The 16,814-nt window shown below is 39.2% G+C and overlaps 1 protein-coding gene across 2 annotated transcripts in view; it reads left to right on the top strand.

Annotated features, from left to right (window-relative positions):
- Positions 1-16,814, top strand: part of Snap25 (Synaptosomal-associated protein 25kDa) — a 510,490-nt gene that overhangs the window by 165,947 nt on the left and 327,729 nt on the right. The window lies entirely within an intron of this gene.

Genomic DNA, 16,814 nt, shown 5'->3' with positions numbered 1-16,814 from the left:
AACGCAATCAAAAAAATTGTATATATCCATCTCCCTCGCACTCCTTTTAGCCGAGTTACTGGTATTAGACCAACGCGACTATAGCGATCTCTTGTTTTTAATTTGAATTAAGACGCGCTTCTGATTATTTTAATGACATGCGGAAGATTGTTCCATAGCACACTGGGCCAGAAAGTTAATTTTTGGCCAAATTTTTTTCCTAGGACAGTTAGAAGGATGCCGTCTTTTTCTTAAAAGATTGAACTTTCCAACAAACTAAAAGTAAAATTTTTTGGAATTTTATATGATATAGATACTTCAAACCAAAGTCGGAAAATTTTACGTACTTTTCGGTTTACTATTTTCAAAAAATAACTAGAAGACGCACTCGAACCATTTTCATTAACGATAAAGTATGAGATAAAACAAACAAAAAAAATTACCAACACTAAAAAATATTAGTCGTTTAAGATTTATGAACCGTTAAAAACTGCAACTTTCGGAGGCTCCCACAACGTTTAAAAAAACAATCGATTTAAAAAAAAATTTTTTTTTTTCTTGTTTTCACTTCAGATTTTTATAATCAAATTATTTATAAAAAATTGTTTTAAAAATATTGTTTTTTAATTAGTTTAATGTTACATAATAACAATACTACTACTACATAAATAACAATACTACAATTAAAAAATTACCAGGGACCGTAAATAATGATTATTGATCAATTTTTTGAACCAAAAAATCAAGCACTTAGGATCGACGTATGCATAAAAAAGAAAGGCACCGTAGTAATCCTCTTTGGTTAATCTATCCATTTTCACCATGATTTGTATTTTTAAGATTTTTTTGAATATTCCTCAAAAATAATGAATATTTCATCAAAATAATCATTATTTCTGATCGGAAAATATATACACATATATAAACATAAATATATATGTATATTTATATATATAAATATATATTTATATGTATATATGCATTTGCACCATGTGCGAGCACGCTCAGAGTGAAGAGATATAAATCTCTGAACTAATGGAATTGTAAGGATAAAATTTGGTCAGTAGCAAATTCCACCCAGAACGGATTGACCTAAAAATCTAGAAAAATCAAATTAATTCGGAAATACTTAGGCGCAGACAACCCCAAAGTGCCCCAAAAATCGATTTGTTTTTTTTTAATTCTTTCTTTTGCCATTTCTCTGTTATAAATGTTGTTAAAATGGTTTAAAAATGTGATGTTCATAAACTTATGGCATACCCGCAAATAACTGCATTTAAATTTTTTGGAGGTTCAGCATCCTTAACCAAGTCCCCAATATTTTCAAATTTGGCTAACCTGATGTGACGTCACGGCCTCCCCATATGTTTGTATGTATGTTGTGCTGGCGCATGTAAGTTAACTAAAGTCAACCGGACAGAGTCGATGACCGGCTGTCCGAATAACATGCACCGGCCAAATCGCTGACACAGCATTTGACCGGATGCTCATGCATAGCCGGCAAACACAGCACTTTTGCGTGGCCGCTATGAGTTAGCTTCTGTTAGCTTTAAGTTGAGAATTTGTATTCAGTACTGTTTCATGTCTTAAATAAAGAGCACGCTGCTCGTTGACTTTACTCCGGCATCGCCGTCTAACTTATTTACATTCGTCCACTGAGCTTAAGGCCAGGGGCATAGGGGGACAGTCATCCCCTCACCATAATCTTCAGTTGACTCATCGGTGGCCATAGTTGCCCAGCAGCCAACCCCCAACTACTCGGAAGAGAGTTACGCAGCGGCTGCCCCCATCCAGTGTATCAGCGATTAAAGTTGCCAGCAGCCAACCCCCAACTACTCGGAAGAGAGTTACACAGCAGCTGCCCCCATCCAGTGCATCCGCGATTATATTGCCAGCAGCCAGCTCCCAACCACTTGGACGACGGCCACGCAGTGGTTACTCTCCGTCCAGCACATCAGCGATCATAGTTGTCTAGCAGACAGCCATAACCCTGCCTACGACGAGCACCCTGCCGGTGCCCTTACTTACAACAAGCACCCCGCCGGTGCCCTCGTCTATCACTGGCCCGTCCAGGAGCGGCACCGCCGCCGGGCCAGTCACCGAAGATATTAATTGGCGCCCAAACGTGGGGCCACACACACAGAAAAAAAACATGTAAGTGAGCCCCTTATTTAAATATTTTCTAAGCTGCAGAAGGTTATAAAACAGTAAAAAAAAATATATATATTTTTTCTAAAAAAGGAAAAAACTTATTTTAAATTAAAAAAAAAAAATTTTTAATTTGTTTAATTAAAAAGAACAATAACTTTTTACTTTTAAAAACTAATTCTGCAACTCCATGTGAAAAATCGATGCCTTAATAAATAATAAATAAAAGAGTTACAACGGACTCAGAATTTTGGAATCAGAATTTGGTTGACGATTTAGGTATTGCAGATAAATTTTTCCCAACAAGAGTTATACAACGCATCGCTCTTATTTACGTTATATCCCAAATAATTCATATCAATTTATTATTACTATTAGCACTATATTCGCTAGCTTTGAATTTAGTGAACGGAACCACCCGTTCGCCGTCTTAAAGAAATATGACCCCGCATTCCTCGTCGTCTTTTTGTCTTTGTTGTTCTTTTGTTTAATTGCTTACATTCGCATATCGTTAGGGTATTTAAGCCCATGAGTGCACAATTTCGTCAGTATAGAAACGCTGACCAGTACCCGAGCGATTCAGATTCCGATAACGAAGAATTCCTTCGGGCTTCAACTCCGGTAAACGCGGGAATAGACCCCCCAGCAGGTAGTGGGATGGATCCCGAGCAACTTAGGCTGGTTGTGCAGGCGGTCATTGACAACGCGTTGACAGAGCAGGCCGCCTTAAATCGACAAAGGGAGGAACAACTAAGGTTAACTATCAATACACTGGCCAGCGAGGTGGCAGAGTTACGCGTGGCACCCGCCGCAGCCCAAGCACCGGCGCCGGCCCCAGAAATTAGGGTATACGCGGCCATACAAATCAGGGATGACGTTCAGTGTAGCGAGCCCCTCGACGCAGTCAAATGCCTACCCGAATTCGCGGGGGCACAAGAAGCGTATGTTTCTTGGAGACAGGCGGCCACAGCCGCATATCACATATTCAGACGATATGATGGTAGTTCGCGCCACTATCAGGCGGTAATTATTATTAGAAGCAAAATTAGGGGACCTGCCGACGCAGTACTATCCTCATTTGGAACTGTGTTACATTTCGACGCGATCGTAAGTCGTCTTGATTTACTTACAGCGACAAAAGACCGATGCACGTCATCGAACAAGAGCTAGGCACCCTCAGGCAGGGTAGCCTAACCCTATTACAATACTACGATGAGGTTGAGAAAAAGCTGACCTTATTAACCAACAAGGTTAACATGTCCTACGAACAAAGTATGGCGAAAATTCTATGTGAAAAATTCCGTGATGACGCGCTAAGGGTTTTTATTTCGGGCCTAAAACGCAGTCTCACTGACGTGCTTTTCTCGGCAAAGCCGAAGGATATGCCATCGGCCCTAGCCCTGGCACAAGAGGTGGAATCAAACCACGAGAGATATCAGTTCGCGACTTCGTTCGCAAGAAGCCAAGAGGAGCGAAAGTCAAGTCCAAAGACTCAAAGTCGTCAACAGGACAAGACACCCGCACAGGCGGAGCCACAAAATAGTGCCGGCAAAAACCCGCACTATAGCAAAACGTTTAAAGCACAGGTTCATAATGAGCCGCGCAACAACAAGTTTCAAAACACGCAGGAGCCCATGGATGTAGATCCATCTGTCTCCAAGGTAATCCACCCTGTTCAAGTCCCTACTTATCAGAACAGAAGACCCGCAACTTCCGATCGCACGGGTAACCCAAAGAAACAACAGAGGGTTAATCATGTCGTTCAGAACGACGAACAAGTCGTAAAATCCTATGCCGATGCTGCCTCTGTCGCAGCTGCGGGAATAAACGATGACTCAATTTACGAGTACGACTCAGACACAATAAATTTTTTAGGGGAAAATCCCTGCTACCCGTCATCGGACGCAGAGTAGCGGGGGTGAACATGAAGTTCCTCATTGACACGGGCGCGTCCAAAAATTTCATCCGACCACATAAAGGGTTGAAAGGCGTTCGCCCGGTAGAATCAAAATTCTCAGTTCATTCCATTCACGGCAAGTCCAAAATCACAGAGAAATGCTGTGTGGCACTGTTTAACACGAATGCCACATTTTTTATTTTACGGGATTTAGAAACATTTGACGGGATAATAGGCCTCGACCTGTTAAAACAGGCAGGGGTATCACTATGCTTGGCGTCGGGTCAACTTAAATGGGGCACAGAGGTGGAACAGATTTCATTCCACACCTGCCCAGACGTCAACTTTACTAAGGTGGACTGCTCAGAGGCACCTCCTTTAGTAAAGGCAGCGTTCCAGAAAATGCTAAAGGACAGAAAAAAGTCCTTCGCTGACCCTAATGAAGCCCTGCCATATAATACGTCGGTAATAGCTACCATCAGGACTCTCGATGAAGAGCCCATTTACACCAAATTGTACCCTTACCCCATGGGGGCGGCGGATTTCGTCAACAAAGAGATTGACGATCTGCTTAAAAACGGCATAATCCAAAAATCGGTCTCCCCCTATAATAACCCAATATGGGTTGTGGATAAAAAGGGAATCGATGAGGATGGGAACAAAAAAATGCGGTTAGTGTTGGACTTTCGCAAACTAAACGAAAGAACAATACCTGATCGTTATCCCATGCCGAACATTTCAATGATATTAGGAAACTTGGGAAAAGCCAAGTATTTCTCAACGCTGGACTTAAAGTCCGGCTACCACCAAATTACTCTCGCGGAAAAAGACCGTGAGAAGACTGCCTTCTCGGTGAATGGGGGGAAATATGAATTCCGCAGACTTCCGTTTGGCCTCAAAAATGCAGGCAGCATTTTTCAGAGGACCATCGACGACATCCTACGGGAGCAGATCGGCAAGTTCTGCTATGTTTACGTTGACGACGTAATCATTTTTTCGGAGGATGAGAACGCTCACATTAGGCACGTGGATTGGGTTCTTAAGAGCCTGTACGATGCGAACATGAGAGTATCGGGAGAAAAGTCCAGCTTTTTTAAGAAAAGTGTGAGCTTCCTTGGGTTTATAGTCACCTGTAACGGTGCTACAACAGACCCAGAAAAGGTAAAGGCCATAAAAGAATTTCCGGAACCCAAAAAAAATATTTTTGAGGTACGATCATTTCTAGGCTTAGCCAGTTATTATCGATGTTTTATTAAGGACTTCGCAGCAATAGCAAGGCCTATATCGGACATCTTGAAGGGGGAAAACGGAACAGTTAGTAGACACAGGTCGCGAAACATTCCGGTTCAGTTCTGTAAGGCGCAACAACAAGCGTTCCAGAAACTACGAAATATCTTGGCATCCGACAACGTGATGCTAAGGTACCCCGACTACAAAAAGGCATTTGATCTAACGACAGATGCCTCGGCCTATGGCATTGGGGCAGTATTGTCCCAAGAGGGACGCCCAATAACAATGATCTCAAGGACATTGAAAGATAGGGAAGTTAACTACGCCACAAACGAGAGTGAACTCTTAGCCATAATTTGGGCACTGGATAAGCTGCGTCACTACTTATATGCAGTCAAAGATATAAACATCTTTACTGATCATCAACCATTGACCTTCGCGGTGGCAGAATCTAATCCAAATGCGAAAATCAAACGGTGGAAAGCTCGCATCGACGAGTCCGGCGCTAAAATCTTCTATAAGCCCGGCAAGGATAACCTCGTCGCAGATGCCCTCTCCAGACAGCAACTTAACGTTGTGGAGCAGGAAGAAGCTTATTCGTGTGCGGCCACTATTCACAGTGAAATGTCACTCACGCACACCATTGAAACTACGGATAAGCCATTAAACTGCTTTCAAAACCAGATAACTCTGGAGGAAGCGCGCTTTTCCTCTAAACGCAGCTTTGTTCTTTTCGGAAACAAGAGACGACATAGCATTGACTTCACATGCAAGGAGTCGTTGCTTGAGGAGCTTGCAGACGCGATTGTCCCAAAAGGTGTAAACGCCATTCACTGCGATCTTCACACGCTGGCGATGATTCAGGATGTATTGGTCCGGCAATTCCCAGCCACCAAGTTCTGGCATTGCAAGAACCGTGTTACGGATATTTTTGCAGTCGATGAAAGACGGGAAATCCTCACAGCCGAGCATAATAGAGCTCACAGGTCAGCGCAGGAAAATGTTAAGCAAGTACTTTCAGAATACTACTTTCCAAAAATGACCAAGTTAGCAAACGAAATCGTCACTAACTGTAAAACCTGCGCTAAGGCAAAATACGACCGTTATCCAAAGAAACACGAGCTCGGCGAAACGCCAGTTCCATCTCAGGTGGGAAAAATGCTACACATAGACATTTTCTCCACAGATAAAAAATATTTTCTGACATGCATTGACAAATTTTCAAAGTTTGCAATGGTCCAGCCAATTCCCTCTAGAACCATAGAGGACCTTAAACCGGCTCTGTTACAACTACTTAACGTCTTCCCCAAAGCTAGAGTCATATATTGCGACAATGAGCCATCATTGAACTCGCACACCATTTTGGCCATGCTGGAAAATCACTTCGGCGTAAGCATTTCGAATGCACCGCCCCTCCACAGCGTCTCGAACGGACAAGTGGAACGCTTCCACAGCACTCTGGTAGAGCTGGCCAGATGTCTTAAAATCGACAAAGGCATCAGCGACACCGTTGAACTGATTTTGCTGGCCACTGCTAAATACAACAAGTCTATCCATTCGGTCATCGACAAGAGGCCAGCCGACGTAGTTGTAGCACAGTCAAGTGATCCACAGTACGAAATACAGGATAAAATAAAACAGGCCCAGGACAAGCTGAGAACAAGGGAAAATGCTTCTAGGCAAAATAGGGTGTTCAAGGTTGGCGACAAAGTCCTGGTAAAATCCAACAAAAGGCTAGGCAACAAGCTTTCACCATTATGCGAGGATAAAACTGTGGAAGCGGACATGGGGACCACGGTCCTCATTAAGGGGAGGGTGGTCCACAAAGACAACCTGAAATAATTTAACCAACCGGAAAAAAAAACAATGTCTTTTATTTCTGTTTAGCCACTTGGCACAAATTTTTAATTCTTTTCGTAGCCAATTGGCCCAACTTTTAATAGTTATAGGCATAGATGGTAAAACATATTTTTTAAGTTTAAGCTAATTTCCGTTGGTGGTGGGCAACCTTGTCATAAACAAAAATATAGCTTCGAATTCATTTCACAGGTTCAAAATCGTCCTCTTCATCTTGTCTCTAACTACGGCGTCGACCCACATAACTGACTATTCCCAGGCGAAATACATTCCCATCATTGATGGTCGCATCCTGGTTTGGGAAGAGTATGCGTTCGTAAGACACTCGGCAAATCTGTCTGAATATAGGCGCGTAGTTGAGGGAACGGACAACATGAGCGAAATGTTTCCCCTATCGCACATGAAAAAGCTTTTGAGCGTGGATACCGCTCATCTCCGAGACCTACTTGACTCATTGGGCGTACACCATAGGGTGGCTAGAAGTTTGGATTTTCTAGGGTCAGCATTAAAGATCGTGGCAGGAACACCAGACGCAGAAGATTTAGAAAAGATCAAATTTACTGAATTGCAACTTATTAACTCAAACAATAGACAGGTGGAAATTAACAATAGAGTACAAGATCAAATTAATAAGCTTACCGCAACAGTCAACCAAATCCTGAAATCAGCTAAAAATTCACAAATTGACACTGGTCATTTATACGAGACATTGCTTGCTCGGAACAGGATGATCATGATGGAATTGCAGAACTTAATACTTGCGATCACACTTGCAAAAATTAACATGGTTAGTCCAAATATATTAGACCACGCAGACTTAGAGAATGTTTGGCTTGAGGAGCCCACCGACACTCCCATAAGGGACATTTTGTCTGTTGCGTCCGTAAAAGTTCTACAATCCGATAACATTTTACACTTCATCATTAAATTTCCTAAGGTCAAACTAGCATGTAAGAAAATCACAATTTTCCCCGTAGCACACCATAATGTGATGTTACGATTAGTTGGTAATATAATAGCCGAGTGCAACGGAGAAGTCCACTCGATTAAGAACTGCTCGGTGGCACCAGGAGTCACCTTTTGTCGACTAACGGCGGAGAGCTCGTACGCAAGAGAGCTACATGCTGGTGGAATAGCGCACTGCGAGTCCCAGCCAAGTGATCTACATCCAATCACCTACGTCGACGAGGGAATCATCATCATCAATGACCGGTCAGCCCAAGTGCAGGTGGACTACGGAACCAGCGTCTGGGTACATGAAACGCACCTTGTCACTTTCGATGAACGCGCCACCGTTAACGAAACCCTGTTCGTAAATCACGACACTGTCCGGAAGAGGACTGCAGGGGTAGCCAATTCGCCATCTCTAAATATCACCATCAGTCGAAGCACTCTGAGTCTTCCCTACCTTCATCGTTTAAGTGAACGTAATTTGGAATATATTCAGAAGTTCGGAGAAGAAATTAATACCAATCGAACACACATGGTAGCGCTAATCGCAGGAGCAATATTTTGCGCATTGATTTGTGTCGGTCTCACCTATCAGCGACTCACCAGGGCCAGAAGATCAGCGATCCAACTAAGGGAGGTGATTGCCACAATAGGGTCGGCCGAGGGCGGCCTCAATCTTGAGGGGGGAGTAGTTAACTAAAGTCAACCGGACAGAGTCGATGACCGGCTGTCCGAATAACATGCACCGGCCAAATCGCTGACACAGCATTTGACCGGATGCTCATGCATAGCCGGCAAACACAGCACTTTTGCGTGGCCGCTATGAGTTAGCTTCTGTTAGCTTTAAGTTGAGAATTTGTATTCAGTACTGTTTCATGTCTTAAATAAAGAGCACGCTGCTCGTTGACTTTACTCCGGCATCGCCGTCAAACTTATTTACATTCGTCCACTGAGCTTAAGGCCAGGGGCATAGGGGGACAGTCATCCCCTCACCATAATCTTCAGTTGACTCATCGGTGGCCATAGTTGCCCAGCAGCCAACCCCCAACTACTCGGAAGAGAGTTACGCAGCGGCTGCCCCCATCCAGTGTATCAGCGATTAAAGTTGCCAGCAGCCAACCCCCAACTACTCGGAAGAGAGTTACACAGCAGCTGCCCCCATCCAGTGCATCCGCGATTATATTGCCAGCAGCCAGCTCCCAACCACTTGGACGACAGCCACGCAGTGGTTACTCTCCGTCCAGCACATCAGCGATCATAGTTGTCTAGCAGACAGCCATAACCCTGCCTACGACGAGCACCCTGCCGGTGCCCTTACTTACAACAAGCACCCCGCCGGTGCCATCGTCTATCACTGGCCCGTCCAGGAGCGGCACCGCCGCCGGGCCAGTCACCGAAGATATTAATTTGTATGTATGTCCTGCTGTCGCACTTTAAGTGTGACCGCGCAAGGGGAAAATGAACACACCACAGCCAACACATTTAAAACGAAACTACCACACTCATAACACGTTTAAACTGCGCGGTTAAAAAATCGATTATATCGCAAATCTTTTCTTTTGCGCCTTTTTCTTTCGATAATCGATAATCGAGTTGATTAGTTGTGCGCCAAAACAAGTTCCAAGAAAAATCCATTTATACAACAATTACTTAGGGCCGGTTTCTCGAGTGCCGGCTAACAATTCTCGAACAGATAAAGTCCCTGCTAAGGCATTTTGGCTTTCTCGAGCATAAATGTGAGAGCTAACTTTGACAGGGACTCGGAGTCCCTGTTAAGCGTTTTCGGCTCGATAGAATGACAGCTGATTTCCCAAAGCCAACTAAGAAGTAGAAACGAAATCACAGCTGACTTTTCCCTTGAAATATACCCAAACAGCTGATGAAATAATCGAAGCACGCTTTTCTTTGCACAATTCTGTGCGTTAACAGCACTCTGTAATTGTTTCTCGTTCAGATAAATTAAAGCAGTCGAGAAAGCCGATTTGTTTTTACGAACAGTTTATCTGGTCTTTAAGTTTTTCGAACAGATAGCTATCAGGGACTTTGACAGGGACTCGAGAAACCGGCCCTTAAAGTTTAATACCCAAAATCCAATAAGTTTTTGTGGGAAGTACCCAGAGTTTGGTGTGAACCGGAATTTTTTATTTAAATCTGCGTTCCTAGACATTTAAAACCAACACAACATTTTCTGCAAGCCGACACAAACAACTGCAGGAGGACAGCAATAATCACTCAATAATCAAAAACTCTACATAGCCAGGCCGCAAGACATAAACAACAACACCTGCAACAACAACAACAACACACTTGCACAACATCCACTTTCGTACACTAACCAACAAAAATGGCACCAGTTTCCAAGCGCACCAGGGAAAACTCATCTGGAGACATCAAGGTGACTGCAACCAGCGAAGCAGCCACTTCAATGGTCATCAAAATCCTCAACAAACGATTTGAGGAGCAGGAGGAGATTAATGCCAGGAGATTCCTGGAGCAGGCGGATTTTATATCTACCAAAATTGGGGAGTCGGAGCAGCGCATTCTTCAAATGCTTCACGACCGAATTGAGGGACTGAACCGGGACATGCAGAGTCTACTCCAGCGCGTTGAGCAGTTGGAAAAACAATCTGATGATGTCCGGGGCCTGCGGGTCCACGTCGGCAATCTGGAGAAAAAACTTGCTGACCAGTCAACTTCAACTGTTGCGCATGACATCCGTCTGCATGGCGTGCCTTTTGTCCAAGGCACGCATGGCGTGCCTTTTGTCGCTCTTCAACACCCTCTCCTTTTCAATTGGTGTAACACCGGCACCGAGGTTGCGAGACATCTTCAGGGTCAAGCCAGCGAATAGGGCGAACACAATTGTTGACCCTATTATTATTGTCAAGTTGGACAATCAATCCGAAAAAATTCGACTACTACACGCGGCTGCGACGTTCAGAAGAGAGGCCAAACAACAACTAACGCTACAGATGATCCGGAGCAAAGCTTAGCAGATGTAAGCAGCGCCGCGGAGCCAGATAAGCAACCAGATAAGACTCTTTTTCGTTCCTAATAATGCAACTGTTGTAATCATTTCTCTTTTAAATTTTACTCTTAAGAATTATCTCATAAATTGTTTTGTCTCTCTTTCTGTGTGTTTCTATAAAGCCCTCTCTTCAAAAATCCGTGTGCATCTGCAAACTCAACATTATATTTTAAAATCAATATTAATATGCAAGCCAATATAGATATTACAAAGCCGAATAGTTATGAAATGGTCAGAATATTAACAAAACAAAAACAAGGTCTACATATATGTCATATAAATGCTCAGAGTCTCGTTAACAAAATGGATGAATTTAGATATATGTTTGTCCAGTCCAATATAGATATAATTTGTGTGTCAGAAACATGGTTTGTCCCAGACTTAAATAATTCGTTAATTGTTTGTGATGGTTTTAATGTTTACCGTTCTGACCGTATGAGTCATGCAGGAGGTGTTGCTATATTTGTCAGCACGCGGTTAAAATGTAAAGAAGTTCTTAAACATCCAGTGGACAGTCCGATTGAATATATTTTCCTTGAACTTACTAATATACGAAACAATAATAAAACTCTTGTCGGCTGCATCTATAGACCACACAAAAATACTGACTACTCGAACATGATTGACATGCTATATAATCTTTCTTCGACATATATGAACATTATAATAACTGGGGACTTAAACAGCAATATTTTGGTGGAACGACATTTCTCGGCTGAAATGGGATCGCTAGAATTACATCTTGTAAACTTGAGCATACCCACACACTTTACAACAACCTGCAATACTCTTCTGGACATATTCTTAGTTAATAATAAAAATAACATTTTGTTATATGATCAACTATCAGTACCTGCGTTCTCAAGACATGACCTTATTTTTTTGACATACAATTTAAAACTTGACTATACAAACCATATAATTCAATATAGAAATTTTAGGGACATTAATTATGACTTACTATCGAATGAATGTTGTCTGTGCAATTGGAATGTTATCTATACGTTGACTTCGGTTGATGAACAGGTTAATATAGTCCAAGAAAATGTAAAATATTTATATGACAAGTTCGTTCCGATTAAGACTAAAATTATAAAGCCGGCTGCCAACTCATGGTTTAATACCTACATAAAAAGTGCAATAAAAAGGCGAAACTATAATTATGACAAGTGGAAACGATATAGAATGGAGCATTTTTTCAGGCAGTACAAGAATAGCAGAAAAGAAGTAAATATTCTAATTAAGAATGCTAAACGAACGTTCTATTCGTCTAAATTTGAAAGTGCAATATCCTCTCAACAAACATGGTGAGTCATTAAGAGTCTCGGAATAGGCAAAGCAGTACCTGAAAAAAATGACGATATTGACGTAACTGACCTAATTCAAAAATGTACTGACCTTAACGTACCTGAAGCTGACTCTAGTGCCTATGTTTGTCCAGTTTTGTCTAATAATTGTAATAATATGTTTGATTTTGCATGTGTTAGTCAGTGTGATGTCTTAGAAGCTATGTTCAAAACTAAATCAAATGCTGTTGGCTTGGACGATATGAGCCCTAAATTTATAAAAATACTTCTGCCCCACATCTTGGGGCATATTACACATATGGGCGGTTCTTTTACAAACCGAACACCTTTTATTGGCTCACATTTTTGATTTGCCTGAAACTTTTTTTACACGTACTATTCGGAAAATAAGTAAACACGTGTATCAGGATTAGACCAAAAAAAAATAATTTTCCTAGTTAGAATTTTTTTAAGTGTGCCAAAAATTGTCAAATTTGAAAAAGTACCCTCTCATTGAAAATCTGTATCTCCGGTTATATGAATCCAATTGACTTCATGTCTTTTGCATTAATTCCTCTAAAACCACTCCTTTCAAAATAAAATTTCTTAAAAAAAATTTTTTTTTTATTTCTTAAAAATAAAAACAAATTAAGATTTAAAAAAATTTTTTAACTATTGCCCCCACAAAAAAAAATTTTTTTTTTTATTTTAATACTTGCGCCATATTGTTAGTTACAATCGGTTTTTGTAAAAAGTTGGAGCCACTTTTAGTTTTTAAAATATCGAATTTGTTTTAGCAAGGCCTCGGCTTCTTTCTATGAAAAAACGTCGCAGCAAGTAGATCTACTCTCTCACTCTTATCGGATCCTAATGGAATTTATGTTTTCTCATTGTTTACTAGTCCTTTAACAATTGATAATGATTAAAAGTTAAGTTTTAAGTTTTTTGACAATTCTGAATGACAAAAAGTAAAAAGTCATTTTTTAATCAATTAAAAACTTACAACTATTTATTTAACCGTCTATTTAATAAACAATAATTTTAAATTTATTTTATTTATTATTTTTTTATATTATGTAATTTATTAAACATTTTTAAATATTTTTTTTTAAGTTTTTAAAAAAATTTATTTAATAAAAATAAAAAATTATAAAATTTAATTAATTTTTTTCTTGGGGCATATTACACATACACATTACACATTTTAAAATGTTTAATAAATTACATAATATAAAAAAATAATAAATAAAATAAATTTAAAATTATTGTTTATTAAATAGACGGTTAAATAAATAGTTGTAAGTTTTTAATTGATTAAAAAATGACTTTTTACTTTTTGTCATTCAGAAATTGTCAAAAAACTTAAAACTTAACTTTTAATCATTAACAATTGTTAAAGGACTAGTAAACAATGAGAAAACATAAATTCCATTAGGATCCGATAAGAGTGAGAGAGTAGATCTACTTGCTGCGACGTTTTTTCATAGAAAAAAGCCGAGGCCTTGCTAAAACAAATTCGATATTTTAAAAACTAAAAGTGGCTCCAACTCTTTACAAAAACCGATTGTAACTAACAATAGGGCGCTAGTATTAAAATAAAAAAAAAAATTTTTTTTTTGTGGGGGCAATAGTTAAAAAATTTTTTTAAATCTTAATTTGTTTTTATTTTTAAGAAATTAAAAAAAAAATTTTTTTAAGAAATTTTATTTTGAAAGGAGAGGTTTTAGAGGAATTAATGCAAAAGACATGAAGTTAATTGGATTCATATAACCGGAGATACAGATTTTCAATGAGAGGGTACTTTTTCAAATTTGACAATTTTTGGCACACTTAAAAAAATTCTAACTAGGAAAATAATTTTTTTTCGGTCGAATCCTGATACACGTGTTTACTTATTTTCCGAATAGTACGTGTAAAAAAAGTTTCAGGCAAATCAAAAATGTGACATTTTTTTTTTGGCCAAATCTGTTCGGTTTGTAAAAGAACGGCCCATATAATTAATTTTGCATTTACTACTTGTATGTACCCTGAGCAGTGGAAAATAGGAAAGATTATTCCAATACCCAAATCAAACCGTGATTTTAGGCCGATATCTATTCTTTCGTTTTTGTCAAAGACGTTTGAGCAACTGATTACAAAACAAATAAACACCTTTTTTACCACTAATAATCTACTAAATAGCAAGCAATCTGGTTTTCGACAAAATAGAAGCTGCACAACCACTTTAATTAAAGTTGTAGAAGACATCAGACGAAAATTAGATAAAAACGACGTAACATTCCTGACACTTCTTGACTTTAGCAAAGCATTTGACACCGTGAATCACAAAATCCTTTTGACGAAGTTAAAAGTTCTTTACAATTTTTCTAACACTGCACTAAGCCTTATGAACTCTTATTTGAGTAGCCGTAAGCAAGCAGTCGTTACAAACGAAACTAGGTCGAACTACATGCACGTTAAACGGGGTGTCCCTCAGGGCTCTGTCCTAGGGCCCCTGTTGTTCACGATCTACATAAATGATCTGCCGAATGTACTGTCCAACTGTGAAGTCCATATGTATGCAGATGATGTTCAAATGTATGTTAGTCGTCCTTTGTGTCAAATTAGTGATTGTGTTAATGTCTGTAATGATGAGTTATTAAATGTTAGTGAGTGGGCATGTAAAAATGGTCTCAGTTTAAATCCGTCTAAATGTAAATGTCTTGTTATTTATAAAAAAAACCTTAATACTGAGCATCTAAACAACCTTACCATAGGGAGCAAACAGATTGAGTATGTTGCTAAGGCGGAGAACCTGGGCATCACATTAAACAATACCCTATCATGGACTGACCAAGTTAATAAAGCAGTAGGTAAAACTTACGGTGTGCTTAGGAATCTATCCTTATCGCAGCACTTCCTCCCAATGAATATACGGCTTATGGTCGCCAAGGCGTGCTTAACATCCGTCCTATTTTATGGAGTTGAGATTTTCGGAAGATGTGATGCAGCCAGCCAACACAAATTAAATGTAGCGTTTAATTGTATTGCCCGTTATGTATTCAATGTTAAGAGATATGACCATGTTACGTGTTATTCAAATAGGATTTTTGATATAAGTTTGACGAATTGGATAAAACTTAAAGCTTTGACACTCCTCCACAAAATAGTTTATACGAAACAACCTGATTATATATATGACATGATAAATCTATCTACTTCCCAACGCACCAAAAATATAATTCCTATTAAAACTACTCTGGCTAGCTCTGACAAGCACTTCTACACTAACACTATTCGGCTTTGGAATCAACTTCCGCATGAAATCAAATCAATAAGCAATGCACATAGATTTACCATAAAAGTTAGGGAACACTTTGCAAACACACAGTAGGAACAATAGTATAAATGTAATATTACATATAATTAAATAATGTTAATAATAAGAAATGACATAAATTTTAGTAAATAAGTAAATCAAACTGTTTGAAACCCATTGTGACTAGCGCGCTAAGATAAAAGTAGAAATACTGTAGCGTTAGGAATTGATCAAAAATCCAAAAAACTGATCAGCAAACTATTTATTAGTTTTCAAACGTTGATATATTGACAAATTGTTGATTTGTAAAAAACATTATTTCGCTCCGTTGCACACACACATGAACAAAATACATATAAGCCACAAAATTAGTTTTTTATAAACACAATCCCTATGTATGTGCGAGTGGGTGCATTGCAGCGGACTAAGGAAGTTAGATTCGCTTAAATTGAAATTAATGATAATACTGATATCCTTTTGCTTACAAAAAATGGCATTTACATTTCTACAACAGATCGAAGACATTTTCTTATAGATTTGTATGTTTTAAAATGCAAATAGCATTGAAAGTATTCAAAAAAACTACATGCAAATGTTTAAACAATTTGATTCCCGGCATCCCCTTCCACCTGCCATCCTTATTATTAATATAATTCTAATAAAGGTGAAAAATTAATGGAAACAAAAATACTGAAGGAAAATGTCAATTGTAAAATGCAGTAATATGGAATTGCTTTTCTTATTGCTGTTTTTTAAATTAGTCAAATACATAAAGCAAAACATTGCTTCGCATAAATATTGCTTTCCCTTATAAGAGTTGTCTACTGTGGATACCTTCCAAAAGCCCCCGTTAACTAATTCGCCAAGAGTATTTGGTTTTTATTTACCTTTTCGTTACCTATAAATAATATACCCTCTAATTTCATAAATCTTAAAATTATTTTATTTGTTGTTCGAGAGCTATCTTTTCGAGAGAGATCTATCTTTTAGAAATTTTTTGTTCTACTTTTTTTAAGTAAACAAGTTTATTTTTTAGATTTGCACGCTAATCGATTTGGAATGTAATTACATGCTCAACCCAGTATTAAATTCTATATTTAAGCAATATGTTTTGGACAAAGTACTAATGTTATGAAGAAA

This window comes from Drosophila takahashii, chromosome 3L (genome assembly GCF_030179915.1).
Source record: "Drosophila takahashii strain IR98-3 E-12201 chromosome 3L, DtakHiC1v2, whole genome shotgun sequence".
In the NCBI taxonomy this organism is placed as follows: Eukaryota; Metazoa; Arthropoda; class Insecta; order Diptera; family Drosophilidae; genus Drosophila; species Drosophila takahashii.
The sequence above is the reverse complement of the archived record's forward strand: the minus strand, read 5'-3'. Positions and strand labels throughout refer to the sequence as shown.